Below are 14,083 nucleotides of genomic sequence, written 5' to 3'. Positions count from 1 at the left end.
CAGTAGTAGTATAATTGGACTGGGCAGTGTCTAAAGTCTTAGACACATAGGCAATAACAAAAGGATCTTACCTTCACGCTGAGCCAGCGCTACTCCTACTGCATGGTTGGAAGCATCGCACATGATTTCAAACGGCTGGCGCCATCGGGTCCTCTCACAATTGGGCTTGAGTTAGAGCAGTCTTCAGCTTATCAAACGCTTGTTTGCAATCCACACTAAACTCGAACTCAATGTCCTTCTGCAGTAATCTGGATAAGGGAAGTGCCACCTTACTAAAGTCCTTAATAAATCTCCTGTAGAAACCTGCATGGCCAAGGAACGAACGGACTTCCCTCACAGAAGAGGGGTAAGGTAAACTAGAAATAACATTCACCTTTGCTGGTCTACAGAAATGCATTATTAGATACCACATGTCCAATACAATCCCTTACTTTACCATAAAGTGGCATTTTTCGAAATTCAATACAAGGTTTGTATTAACACATCTATCTAATACTCTAGATAATCCTCTAAGCAAAGGTTAAAAGAATCACCATAAACGCTAAAATCATCCATAAAACTTCCATACAGTCCTCAATAAGATCAGAGAAAAGACTCATCATGCACCTTTGGAAGTAGCTGGTGCATTGCACAAGCCAAAGGGCATTCTTTATAAGCATAGGTCCAAAAGACATTAAAAGTAGTCTTTTCCTGATCCTCAGGAGCTATATGAATCTGGAAATAACTGTGTAACCATCTAAAAAGCAATAATGTGATTTACCTGACAGGCGATCCAGCATTTGATCAATAATGGAAGTGGTAGTGATCCTTACGGTAGCTTGGTTGAGACGCTGTAATCAATGCAGATTCTCCAAGCATTCTGAACTCTAGTTGCTATGAGCTCTCCATGCTCATTTTTCACTGTAGTGACTCCGGATTCTTGGGCACCACTTGCACTGGGCTTACCCATTCACTGTCTGAAATGGGATATACAATACCGGCCTCCAATAGTCTGGTCACTTCCTTTTTGACAACTTCCAAGATGGTGGATTCAATCTTCTTTGTGGTTGACGGACAGGTCTTGTCCCTCTTCTAAAAATATTCTGTGCTCGCATATTTGAGGGTTGATTCCCACTATGTCTGCCAAACTCCACCTATTGCCTTCTTATGCTTCCTCAACACATCAAGTACTGTTCTTCTTGTTGAGAAGTCAGTTCCTTGCAATAATAACTGGAAGCTTCTGCTCATCCTCAAGATAAGCATATTTGAGATGTGGAGGGAGAGGTTTCAATTCTAACTTTTGATCATGGCAGGCTCTGGATTATCTGGGGCTTGTGAAAATGGCGAAGTGTCCTCATTGTCAGTTAAGAGGGTCCCCACACTTGGACCTTGTCAAGTGTGCCTCTCTTCAAACTCTTCCTTTAGAACTTCAGCCACACTTTCGTCTATGACATCACACTGGAAGATAGAACGATCTTCTGGGGGTTGTCAATGACTCCATTCAGATTGAAGATTACTATGTGGCCATCTATTTCAAAGGAGTATGTCCCTGAAAAAGCATCCAATTTGAATTTTGATGTCTTCAGGAATGGTCTTCCAAGTAGGATTGATGATGGCTTATCTGAATCATTATGGGGCATCTCCAAGATATAAAAATCAGTGGGAAATGTGAGCCCTTTAATGTTCACCAAAACATCTTCAGCAACTCCAGCAACTGTAATAATGCTTTTATCTGCTAACACAAAACGAGCTGCCGACCTTTTTAAGGGAGGGAGCCTTAAAACATCATATATAGAAAAAGGCATTATACTGACACATGCTCCTAAATCACACATGCAATCATAAATTACTATACCACCAATAGTACAACTAACTATGCAAGGACCTGGATCACTACATTTTTCAGGTAATCCTCCCATTAAAGCAGATATAGAACTACCTAAAGGAATAGTTTCTAATTCAGTAATTTTATCTTTATGGATACATAAGTCTTTTAGAAACTTTGCATATTTAGGTACCTGCTGAATAACATCAAAAAGGGGAACATTTACCTCAACCTTTTTGAATATTTCTACCATTTTAGGATCAGGTTCCAGCTGCTTCCTAGGCTTCCTTGCAAGTTGTGGACATGGAATGGGAGTAGTGTTTTCTGTGGTGCCTGCACCCTTTTGTGCCTCTTCCTGTGGTTGAGCTATCTCTTCTTTGGCTATGTCCTGTATATCCTCTTCCTCTTCAACATCTTCGATTTTTACCACCTCTTCAACTGAGGCGTATTCTGGTGAGCTTGGTTCCTCCTGATTCCTCTCCTGCAGTGTGGTTTCGGACCTCAGGGTGATGGCATTAATTCCTCCCTTTGGATTGGGTAATGGTTGAGAGGGGATTCCAGTGGTGCTTGAAGGTTGGTTACTGGAATTTTGTGCTGAACCAAGTTGTGTCATAAAAGCTTGTAGAGTAGAGGTGAAACCATTCAGACTGGCGTTAATACTGTTCACGATGGTATTTTCCATGGCCAGTTGTCTTTTCTCAAAAGCTTGTAATAATTCTTCATTAGAAGATAAGAAGAATAAGTAAATTGAGAGGTTTGCTGCTGACTGTTCGGTGGTCCTTGGTTTTGCCTCAGGTGAGGTGCTCGGTATGGTTAATTTTGCTGCCTGTTGTTGTAATTATTCCACCTCTGATTTCCCTGATTATCTCTGCCTCCCCTATTATTGTTATCCCTCCAATTCTGGTTTGAATTGTCCTGCCATCCATGGTTATTATTTCCACTTTGATTGTACCCTTGGTTGGGGCGGTCATAGAAGTTGTGAGTGGATGCCACCATGTTGTCTTCTTGTTGGAGCTGCGGGCATTCATCAGTGTAATGGCTGTAATCAGCACAAATTTCGCAAATTCTTTGTGGAACTAGTTGTTGGTTTTGTTGCGGTTGAGTTTGCTGAGCTTGTTGATTTAACTGCATTTACTTCAGCAGGTTGGTCATTTCACAGATGCTTCGATTTAGAGCAGCAGTCTCTATGCCAGAAGATACTTCTGCAACGGCCCTTGAACGGCCTTGCTTCTGTCTGTGGTTCCGAGTAGATTCAGCTAAATCACTGATCAATTGCCAAGCTTCATCAGTGGTCTTGTACTTCTTCAAAGACCCATTGCTGGCACTTTCCAATGTGGTCTTATCTTGGGGTCTCATACCTTGTGTGACATAGCTGAGTAGCACGATCTTGTCAATCATGTGGTGGGGGCATACTTCCAGAAGATTATTGAAGCGCTCCCAATATTCAAAGAAAGTCTCATTGTCATCCTAAACAATTATAGAGATATCCTACCTCAGTTTATCAGTAACTTCAGATGGGAAAAATTTCTCCAGGAACTCCTTTCTGAGTGTATCCCAGTTGGATACGTTTGCTAGAGGTTGAGTGTAGTACCACTCTCTTGCTTTTCCCTCAAGAGAGAACGGAAAAGCTTTCAGCAGAATTGAAGTTTCATCAGCGCCATCACACCTAACAGTAGAACAGGCTGCCTGGAAATCTCTCAAGTGCTTGATAGGCTCTTGAGCAGGTAGGCCATGAAACTTCGGCATCAAATTTAGCAGTGCGGTCTTTATTTCAAAATCCGTAGCTACCGCTGGATGATGCGCTTGAAACGGTTGCAGTGTAAAATCAGGAGCTCCTTCCTCTTGAATGATAATTCTTCTAGCTGCCATGTTTTCTCCACGTAAAACAACCGAATCAGTAGAACGGGGGCTGGTTTCTTCCTCAGATTCACTTTCAGATCCGCCCTCAGAGCGGACTAACCTACGCTGTTCTCGCCTTATTCGTGAAATTGTTCTTTCAATTTCAGGATCGAATATTAGCAAGCGCGGATCAGGAAGTGAACGTGTCATTTGACAGAAGAAACACGCAGCTCATAGTAGCAAAATTAAAGAAAATGCAAATAAATAAATTCTAATTAATAAAATAAGCACTCTATTGCAACTTCCCGGCAACGGCGCCAAAAATTGATGGAGTGCAGAAGCTGATGAATTAAAAATTTATTAAAATGGTTACATTGCAAGTATAGTTCTTAACTCACTGAAAATCTGCCTATCAATTTAGAAATATGTCAGTAAAAGTTTAAATTAAAATTACTGGGAGTTTTAAGTCCCAGGTCGTCTCCCAACGAGTTGCAGAAAAATGTGCTGTTTTATTAATCAGATATTCCAAAAAGAGTTGAGCTAAGTAAATTGGAATTTAAATTGAGGAATTTTAAATAATAAAAATAAGAGGCCTTGACTGGGAATTGGTTGGTTAGAATCTCTATCATTGATGGTGTGATTGTAAGATTAATTTAAAATTAATAGTTGTTCTGTTTGGTTATCCCTTACTAGGTAAGAGAAAGTCAAACAAGTGGAAATGCCAGATCTGTTCACAAGTTGCAACCCACTTAGTTTAAAGGGATTGGCGTCGGTGATAGGATAGCAATCCAACATTCAACCCAATTACAAATTTTTCTTTCAATCCTTCCAACTCAAGAGTTCCTTTTAATCAACTCCCCATCAAGTAATGAAACTACTCACACATTGTAAATAAAGAATCCATGGCACATGAAAGGGAATTAAAAGAAGACATGATTATTGGAATGGAATTTAAATTAAAAAGAAATAATCCTTGCATTAATTAATCATAAAAATATCTGAATGACAAAATTGAACATAACAAAGAACATGGAAGAATAAAACCAAGTTAAGAGAACAAACTAGAGTGATGAAGTCTTGATGAGGAAAATAACTAGATCTAAACTACTTACTAATGTCTGTTGTTTCTGCATATTCTCTGACTCTGGTCTGCTGTTCCGGGCCGGAAACTGGGCCGAAATAGGGTCCAAAATCGCTGGTTTCAGATTCTGCAGTTTATGCAGATCGCGCATGTCACGCGATCGCGTCGTCTATGCGGATGCGTCGCTGGCACTTTTCCTCTTCACGCGTTCGCGTCGTCCATGCTACCGCGTTGCTTGTGCTTTCCAATCCGCGCGGCCGTGTAAGCCATGCGGTTGCGTCACTGCGATTTGCGCTCCTTCGCGCGGTCGTGTGAGCCATGCGACCGCGTCACTTTTCGCTGGTTATCTCCTCAAACTCTTGTGTTCCTTCCATTTTTGCTAGCTTCCTCTCCAATCTCCGTCTCATTCATGCCCTATAAAGCCTGAAATGTTTGACACACAGATTACGGCATTGAATGGAATAAAAGAGAATTAAAATTAAATAACTAATGTCTCTGGGAAGCAATTTTCAAACATGTAATAAATTCAAGAAGGAAATCTAAATGCATGCTGAATTGATGAATAAGTGGGTAAGGATCACGACAAAACCACACAATTAAACACAATATAAACTATAAAATAGTGGTTTATCAATGATCCACAGCCTTCTTTGACTCATAGGAAAGACCTTCATAGAAGATGTGAAGTTGAACCCACTCATTAAACATCTCTGGTGGGCATCTCCTTGTTAGGTCCTTGAACCTTTCTTAAGCTTCATAAAGTGTCTCCCCATCTTGCTGTCTGAACGTCTGCACTTCAATTCTCAGTCTATTGATCCTTTGAGGGGGGTAAAACCTTGCCAAAAACTTGTTCACTACCTCTTCCCAATTGGTCATGCTCTCCTTTGGAAAGGATTCAAGCCACTTGGATGCCTTGTCCTTAGTGAAAAACAAGAGCAAGCTATAGACATTGGGTGGACTCCATTGGACATCACCGTGTCACAATCCTCAAGAGGTGGTCAAGTGTTGGTTAGGGTCTTCTTTAGCACTCCTCCAAATGAACAATTATTTTGCACCAAAGTGATGAGCTGGGTTTTAGCTCGAAATTGTTGGCATGTATGGTGGGTTTCTGAATGCTGCTCCACAGTTTCTAGGTTGATATAGGATCCTAAGACCCTCCTTTCATGCCCAGCACGGTTGGCATAGCCTTGATTATGAGCCTCCTCTTCATGGTTGTTCTCCAAAATCTCTTCCATGTTGTGTTCAAAATACTCTTCCTCTGCTTCCTCAACACCAATAATCCTTTTTCCTCTTGTTTCCCTTCGTCGTCTCCAAAGGGTTCTTTTAGGTTCTAAATCAAAGGATGTTGAAGCTCCTTCTCTTCTCCCTGTCATACAACAAACAGATTGCACAACAGGAGGTATAGTGAAGATTATTCTTGTTAGAGTAATAGTTAGTGTGAGTGATGCAATTTATCAAACAGTTAGTGGGTTAGTGAGCTGAATTATGATCAACTAAGAAAAAGAGAACAGAAAATAGAGAGGGTATAAGGGGTGAGGAAGAAATTAAAAACTAACTAAGGTAAATTGACTGAACAAAAAGAAACGAATAACGAAATAAAAAAATGCTCAATCTAGTGATCTTCTAACTTAATCATTGTTGATTCAAAATCAATCCCCAGCAACGGCGCCATAAACTTGATGCATGAAAACTTGTCTCTCAACAAATTTCCCTTCGGCAAGTATACCGAATTGTCGTCAAGTAAAACTCACAATGAGTGAGGTCGAATCCCACAGGGATTGATTGGTCAAGCAACTTTAGTTAGAAGAATATGCTAGTTAAGCTAAACAGAATTGAGATTGGGATGCAGGAATTTAAATGACTAGAAAGTAAATAACAGAAATTAAAGTGCAGAATCTTAAATGGGGAGTTGGGATAATGAGCAGGAAATTAAATGGCAGAAAGTAAATAGAATGGGTAAGATCAGAAATGGGGAGATCATTGGGTTTAGAAGATATTGCATTCTCTGGATCAAGTTCATTCTCATCTCTTCCTAAATCAATGCATTCATTAATCTCCTTGGCAATCTTAAGTGATTGGATCCCAATTCCTTGGCAATCCAATCTCTCTAAGCTTGAACAATTGCCTAATTCATTGATTTAATTGCTCATGGGAAGAGATGAAAGTGTGGTCACTGATTATACCACATGTATTTCCAAATCAAATTGTTGGGAGGATTAAATGTCACAATATCCATCCAAACCCCAATTTGGTCCAATATGAGAAAGCATTTCTAGCATGATTTCCTCATCCCTTTTCCAAGGTTCAAAGGAGATCCATTATGGAGAGTTTCTTTTCCAAGACAACTAACCAATTGAATTAAGATCGAAATCTTTCTAGTAAGATCAAGAGAAAAGAAAGAAGAAGAAGAATAAGAACTATAATTGATCCATCAAATTACAACAGAGCTCCCTAACTAAATGAAAGGGGTTTAGTTGTTCATAGCTCTAGGAATAAAAAATGGCAGAAAAGAAGAATCCATGCTAGAAGTACAGAAAAGTAACTATGCAGAAAGTAGTTCCCAAAAGTGCTAAGCTCCTCTCTAGTTCAAAACTACTCCTCTTTATACTACTCCTCATGATCTTCTAATGAGTTCTTCAAGTCTTGGATGTGGGCTCTGGACCTTGAGTTGAAGCAATTCTCATCTTTAGTGGGCCCAGCTTACAGAGAAATAAGAATTCGGCTTGGGCATTTAGTGAGATTAACGTTGGGTAATATTTTGAGTGCGAGAACGTTAGTGACATTCACTTTTCCACTAACGTTCCACCCTTATATACCCACGTTAATTCCAACGTTAGAAATCTTAACGTGACTTCTAACGTTCTTACTCAATCCTTGGCCAACGTTAATGGGACTCACTTTTCCTATTAACGTTGGCTTGTGCCCCTTTTTGCAAACGTTAATGGGAATCACCTTTCCCATTAACGTTGCTTGCCTCTTGCCCCTACGTTAGATCTCACGTTAGCTTGGCTAACATAGCTCTTAACGTGGGTCTCTATCACCTTCGAGAGCGTTAGTGACATTCACCTTTGTCACTAACACTCCTATTGCCTTAAGTATCTACGTTAGAACCCACGTTAACTAAGTTAACGTGGCTCTTTAAGTGTCACTAACGTTGGTTCTTTGAGTTCAACTCCACGTTAACTCTCACGTTAACAATCTTAACGTGAGAGTTAATATAGGGAATGCTAATGATCCAACGTTAGTGACAAAAGTGAGTGTCACTAACGTTGGCATTGTTGATCCTCTTCCACGTAAGCTATGAATGGCTTCGCAGGCGTTATTGGTGATCACTTTTCTCATTAACGTTGCAAGCTCTTTGCCATCCCACGTTAGTAGTCACGTTAACTAAGTTAACGTGAATGCTAACATGGTTCTTCCATGCTTCATTTGTCCTGAAATCAAGCAAGTAAAGTGCATCAAAGCTCTAGCCAAAGTCATGAGATTATGCATCATCAAATTCTCATGCAATTCTGGCAAAAATTTCACGAAATCATGAAAAATTCACAATAGTTGCTTGAATGAAGGTGTAAGTGTATTTTCACCCAAAACTTGCCTTATTCACTAGGAAAATGCATGAAACTACCCTAAAACAGTAAAGAAAAGGTCAGTGAAACTGGCCTATATGCCCTGTAATCAGTGGTCACGTTAAGACCACTATAGTGAAAGTTAACGTAGAGCTGAGATTGATGAGCCAACATTAGTGACACTCACCTTTGTGACTAACGTTGGAAGATGGCATTACTACCACGTTAGTGGCCACGTTAACTTAGTTAACATGAGCTCTAACATGGAGAGTAGGGGCACTTTGAGCGCTAGTGACAAAGGTAAGTGTCACTAACGGTCTTAAAGGTGAGGCCTAACCACGTTAAGATCCACGTTAGTGTACTAACGTGAACTCTAACATGGGGACAAAGGGCATAAGGCAACGTTAATGGGAAAGGTGAATCCCGATAACGCTTGCGAAGGGTTATAAGCTTGGGAAAGGTGAATCCCAATAACGCTAGCAAAGATTTACAAGGCAATGTTAGTGGTCACGTTAGTGCCACTAACATTGGAGTTAACATAGGCTATATGGGGTTGGAACGTTAGTGAAAATTGTGATTGCCACTAACATTCTCGAACCCACAATATCACTTAACATTAACTTCACTAACGCCCATGCCTAATTCATACTTCTCTGCAAGCTTGGCCCACTAAAGATTGGAACAGCTTCAACTCAAGATCCAAAGCCCACATCCAAGACTTGAAGAACTCACTAGAAGATCAAGAGGAGTATTATATATAGGAGTAGTTTTGAATTATAGAGGAGCTTGGCACTTTGGAGAACAACTCTCTATATATTTAAATTTCTGCACTTTTAGCTGGGATGTATTATTTTCTACCATTTTTCATTTCTAGAGCTATGAACAACTAAACCCCTTTCAATGGGTTAGGGAGTTCTGTTGTAATTTGATGGATCAATTATAGTTTTCATTCTCTTCTTCTTTCTTCTTTTTTGATTTACTAGAAAGCTTTTGATCTTAATTCAATTGGTTAGTTGTCTTGGAAAAGAAACTCTCCATAATTGAATCTCCTATGAGCCTTGGAAAAGGGATGAGGAGATCATGCTAGAAATGCTTTCTCATGTTAGACCAAATTGGGGTCTGGGCGGATATAGTGACATGTAATCCTCTTAACACTTTGATTTGGAAATACATGTGGTATAATCAGTGACCATACTTCATCTCTTCTCATGAGCAATTAAGTCAAGGAATTGGGCAATTGTTCAAACATAGAAAGATTGGATTACCAAGGAATTGGAATCTAATCACCTAAGATTGCCAAGGAGACCAATAGATGCATTGATTGAGGAAGAGATGAAAATGAACTTGATCCAGAGAATACAACATCTCCAGAGCCCAATGAATTCCCTATTTCTGATCTTACCCATTCTCTTTATTTTCTGTCATTTATTTTCATGCTCATTACCCCAAATCCCCATTTAAGATTTTGCACTTTATTTTCTGCTATTTACTTTTCTGCCATTTAATTTTCTGCAATTCTCAAATTACACTCTGTTTAGCTCAACTAGCATACTCTTCCAACTAAAGTTGCTTGACCAATCAATCCCTGTGGGATTCGACCTCACTCTATTGTGAGTTTTTACTTGACGACAAATTCGGTATACTTGCCGAAGGAAAATTTGTTGAGAGACAAGTTTTCACGCATCACGTTTATGGCGCCGTTGCCGGGGATTGATTTTGTATCAACAATGATTAAGTTGGAAGCTCACTAGATTGGGCATTTTTCCCTTGTTTGTTTACTTTATTCAGTCATTCATTTTCACTTTATTTAACTTCTTCCTCATCCTCTATACCCTCTCTATTTTTCTTTCTTTCTTTGTTATTATCTACAATTCTGCTTACTAACCCACTAACTGTTTGATAATTTGCATCACTCACACTAACAATCACTCTTAACAAGAACAACATCTTCATTTTATCTCTTGCTGCGTATGTTGTATGACAGGGAGAAGAAGGGGGACTTTAACTTCCTTCGATTCAGAACCTGAGAGAACCCTCTGGAGATTAAGGAGGGAAGCAAGAGGGAAAAGAGTTGTTGGTGCTGAGGAAGAGGAAGAGTACTTTGAACCCAACATCGAAGAGAACTTGGAAAACAATCATGAAGAAGAAGCTCACAACTATGCTAGAGAAGGCCCTGGAAATCATGCTGGGCAAGAAAGGAGAGTTCTAGGCTCCTACATCAATCCAAATCTAGGAAACTGTGGAAGTAGCATCCAGAAGCCCACCATACATGCCAACAACTTTGAACTAAAACCCCAGCTCATCACCCTTGTTCAGAACAACTGCTCATTTGGAGGAAGTGCTCAAGAAGACCCCAATCAACATCTAACCACCTTCTTGCAAATTTGTGACACTGTGAAGTCTAATGGAGTCCACCCAGATGTCTATAGGCTGCTGTTGTTCCCTTTTTCACTCAAGGACAAGGCATCCAAGTGGCTCAAACCCTTTCCAAGTGAGAGCTTGACAAATTGGGAAGATGTGGTGAACAAATTTTAGGAAAGATTCTACCCTCCTCAAAGATTAACAGGCTGAGAGCTGAGGTACAGACTTTCAAGAAACAAGATGGTGAGACTCTCTATGAGGCATGGGAGAGGTTCAAGGACTTAACAAGAAGATGCCCACCAGATATGTTCAATGAATGGGTTTAACTTCACATTTTCTATAAAGGTCTTTCCTATGAGTCAAAGAAGGCTGTAGATCATTCATCAGGGGGCTCTCTAAACAAGAAGAAAACCATTGAAGAAGCCATAGATGTCATTGAAACAGTAGTTGAGAATGACTACTTCTATGCCTCTGAAAGAAGTAACACTCGAGGAGTAATGGAGCTGAACCACATGGATGCATTGCTAGCTCAAAATAAGATGATCACCAAGCAGATAGCAGATCTCACCAAGAAGGTGGAGGAAAACCAAGTTGCAGCAGTCATCACTTCATCACCAACTCAAGAAGGAGTGAATATAGGAGAAGAAGGTGACTGGGAACAAGCCAACTATGTTGAAAACTCACCTAGACGAATCCATGACCCATACTCCAAAACCTACAACTCTAGATGGAGAAATCACCCCAACTTTGGTTGGAGAAATCAACAAGACCAAGTTCAAGACCAGAGATGCCACAACCTCAACTCCAACAATAATGCAACTCACCAACATACCTCACAGAGACCCTATCAACAACCACCTAACCACCCTTCTCAACTACCTAATCTCAAACCACCATCACTAACAGAGGATAGACTTTCAATGATTGAGGCTCTACTTGAAGATATATGTAGAGAAATTCAAGATAGTAAAGCTTTCCGGGAAGAAGTACAATCCAACATGCAGAATCAAGATGTTGCCATCAAGAAACTTGAAACACATATTGAGTTCTTATTCTAGCAAACCTCTGGACACAATAATTGCAGCAACATTAACTCAGCACCAAGGTAGGAATGTCAAGCCATCACCCTCAGAAATAAGAAGGAATTGAAGGAGATCCACAAGAAACCACCAGAGAAGAATTTGGATGAAGAAGACAAGGGACAAGAGGGAGCTCGAATCTCCATCGCTAAGTCACACCAAGAAGGAAAAAGCGCTCGAACCATGCCTTTCAAAAGCTCCATATCCCTAGCAGCTGCAATTAAAAAAGAGGGGAAAGGATAACCAATTCTCAAGATTCTTGGAAATCTTCAAGAAACTACAAATAAACATAACCTTTGGTGAAGCAATAGAGCCAATGCCACTCTATGCCAAGTTCTTGAAGGAATTTATGACCAAGAAGAGAAGCTGGAAGAACAATGAGACTGTGGTACCCTCCGAAGAATGTAGTGCCATTATCCAACATAAATTACCCCGGAAATTAAAGGATCTTGGGAGCTTCCAAATCCCTTGTATCATAGGGGAAATCACAGTGGAAAAGGCTCTGTGTGATCTAGGAGCCAGCATAAATCTAATGTCCTTAGCAATGATGAAAAAAATTAAGATAGAGGAAGCCAAACCAACAAGAATGGCCCTGCAACTAGTAGACAGATCATTCAAGTTTCCCCATGGAATAGTAGAAAACTTGTTGGTGAAGGTGGGAAACTTCATCTTTCCAGCAGATTTTGTAGTATTAGACATGGAGGAAGGAGCTAAGACTTTCATCATCCTGGGAAGGCCATTCTTGGCCACTGCTGGAGCCATTATTTATGTCCAAAAGGGTGAACTTGTCCTTAGATTTCATAAGGAGAAAATAATATTCAATGTGTTTAAGGCCATGAGTTACCCACACAACTCATTGGGAGAATGTATGAGGTTGAATTCGGTGGAGGCTTTGGTGAAAGAAACTCTTGAAGAAGAACTTGAAGCATTAACAGAAGAAGAATTAACATCAAGCGAAGAGGCTACAGCCACTGAAATGCATGTTCAAGGCACACTAGAAGAAAAGGATGAAAGAAAAGAAGTACCCAAACTTGAGCTGAAGACACTGCCACCCACTCTCAAGTACGCATACTTGGGAGAAAATAGAAGTTATCCTGTGATCATAAACTCAGCCCTAAGCCAAGAACAAGAGGAAAGGTTGCTTCAAGTCTTACAAAAACATAGGGATGCCATTGGATGGACACTTGCTGACTTGAAGGGAATCAGCTCAGCCATATGCATGCATAAGATACTTTTGGAGGTGGAAGTCAAACCTTCCATTCAGCCCCAAGAAGGATAAATCCAGCTATGAAGGAAGTAGTACAGAAAGAAGTCATAAAGTTGTGGCAGGGAGGAGTAATCTATCCAATATCAGATAGCCCATGGGTCAGCCCAGTTCAAGTGGTTCCCAAGAAAGGAGGAATCACTGTGGTGCCCAATGAAAGAAATGAGCTAATCCCTACAGGAACTGTCATAGGATGGAGGTTGTGTATTGACTACAGAAAGGTCAATGAAGCCACAAGAAAAGATCATTTCCCACTCCCTTCATGGATCAGATGCTGGAAAGACTTGCAGGACATGCATACTATTATTTTTTAGATGGTTATTCAGGATATAACCAAATAGTGGTTGATCCAAGAGTCCAAGAGAAAATATTATTCACCTGCCCCTATGGAGTGTTTGCCTACAGGCGCATGCCATTTGGGCTATGTAATGCACCTGCAACTTTTCAACGCTGCATGCTTTCCATCTTTTCAGATATGATAGAGAAGTTCATTGAAGTTTTCATGGATGACTTCTCAGTATTCGGAGATTCCTTTCCTAATTGCCTAAACCATCTTGCCTTGGTATTAAAAAGATGTCAAGAGACCAACTTAGTCTTGAATTGGGAAAAATGTCACTTCATGGTGACAAATGGAATAGTCCTTGGCCATAAAGTCTCTAACCAAGGCATTGAGGTAGACAGAGCTAAGGTAGAGCTAATTGAAAAATGACCTCCACTAAGTGACGTCAAGGTAATTAGGAGCTTTCTGGGACATGCTGATTTTTATAGAAGGTTTATTAAAGATTTTTCAAAGATAGCCAAGCCCTTAAGCAACCTCCTAATGTCTGATACACCATTTATCTTTGATTAGAAATGTATGCTAGCATTTGAAAACTTGAAAAAGAAGCTATCCTCTGCCCCTATCATCACCCCACCTGATTGGAATCTACCATTTGAATTGATGTGTGATGCATCTGATTTCGTAGTTGGGGCAGTGTTAGGACAGAGAAAAGAGAATTTGGTGCATGTCATATACTATGCCAGCAAGGTCCTCAATGATGCTCAACAGAATTATACCACCACCGAAAAGGAGTTGCTGGCAATAGTTTT

General features: G+C 40.2%; 2 non-coding genes across 2 annotated transcripts; one reads left to right on the top strand and one right to left on the bottom strand.

Annotated features, from left to right (window-relative positions):
• Positions 1–3,196: 3,196 nt before the first annotated feature.
• LOC112798561 (small nucleolar RNA R71) lies at positions 3,197–3,304 on the top strand. Its single transcript, XR_003200169.1, has one exon. It is a non-coding gene; the product is annotated as a small nucleolar RNA R71 (small nucleolar RNA).
• A 7,550-nt stretch (positions 3,305–10,854) lies between these two features.
• Positions 10,855–10,961, bottom strand: LOC112799513 (small nucleolar RNA R71). The gene has a single exon (XR_003201089.1). It is a non-coding gene; the product is annotated as a small nucleolar RNA R71 (small nucleolar RNA).
• Between the last annotated feature and the right edge of the window lie 3,122 nt (positions 10,962–14,083).

This window comes from Arachis hypogaea, chromosome 4 (assembly GCF_003086295.3).
Source record: "Arachis hypogaea cultivar Tifrunner chromosome 4, arahy.Tifrunner.gnm2.J5K5, whole genome shotgun sequence".
NCBI lineage: Eukaryota > Viridiplantae > Streptophyta > Magnoliopsida > Fabales > Fabaceae > Arachis > Arachis hypogaea.
This window is presented reverse-complemented; position numbering and strand designations above follow the sequence as displayed.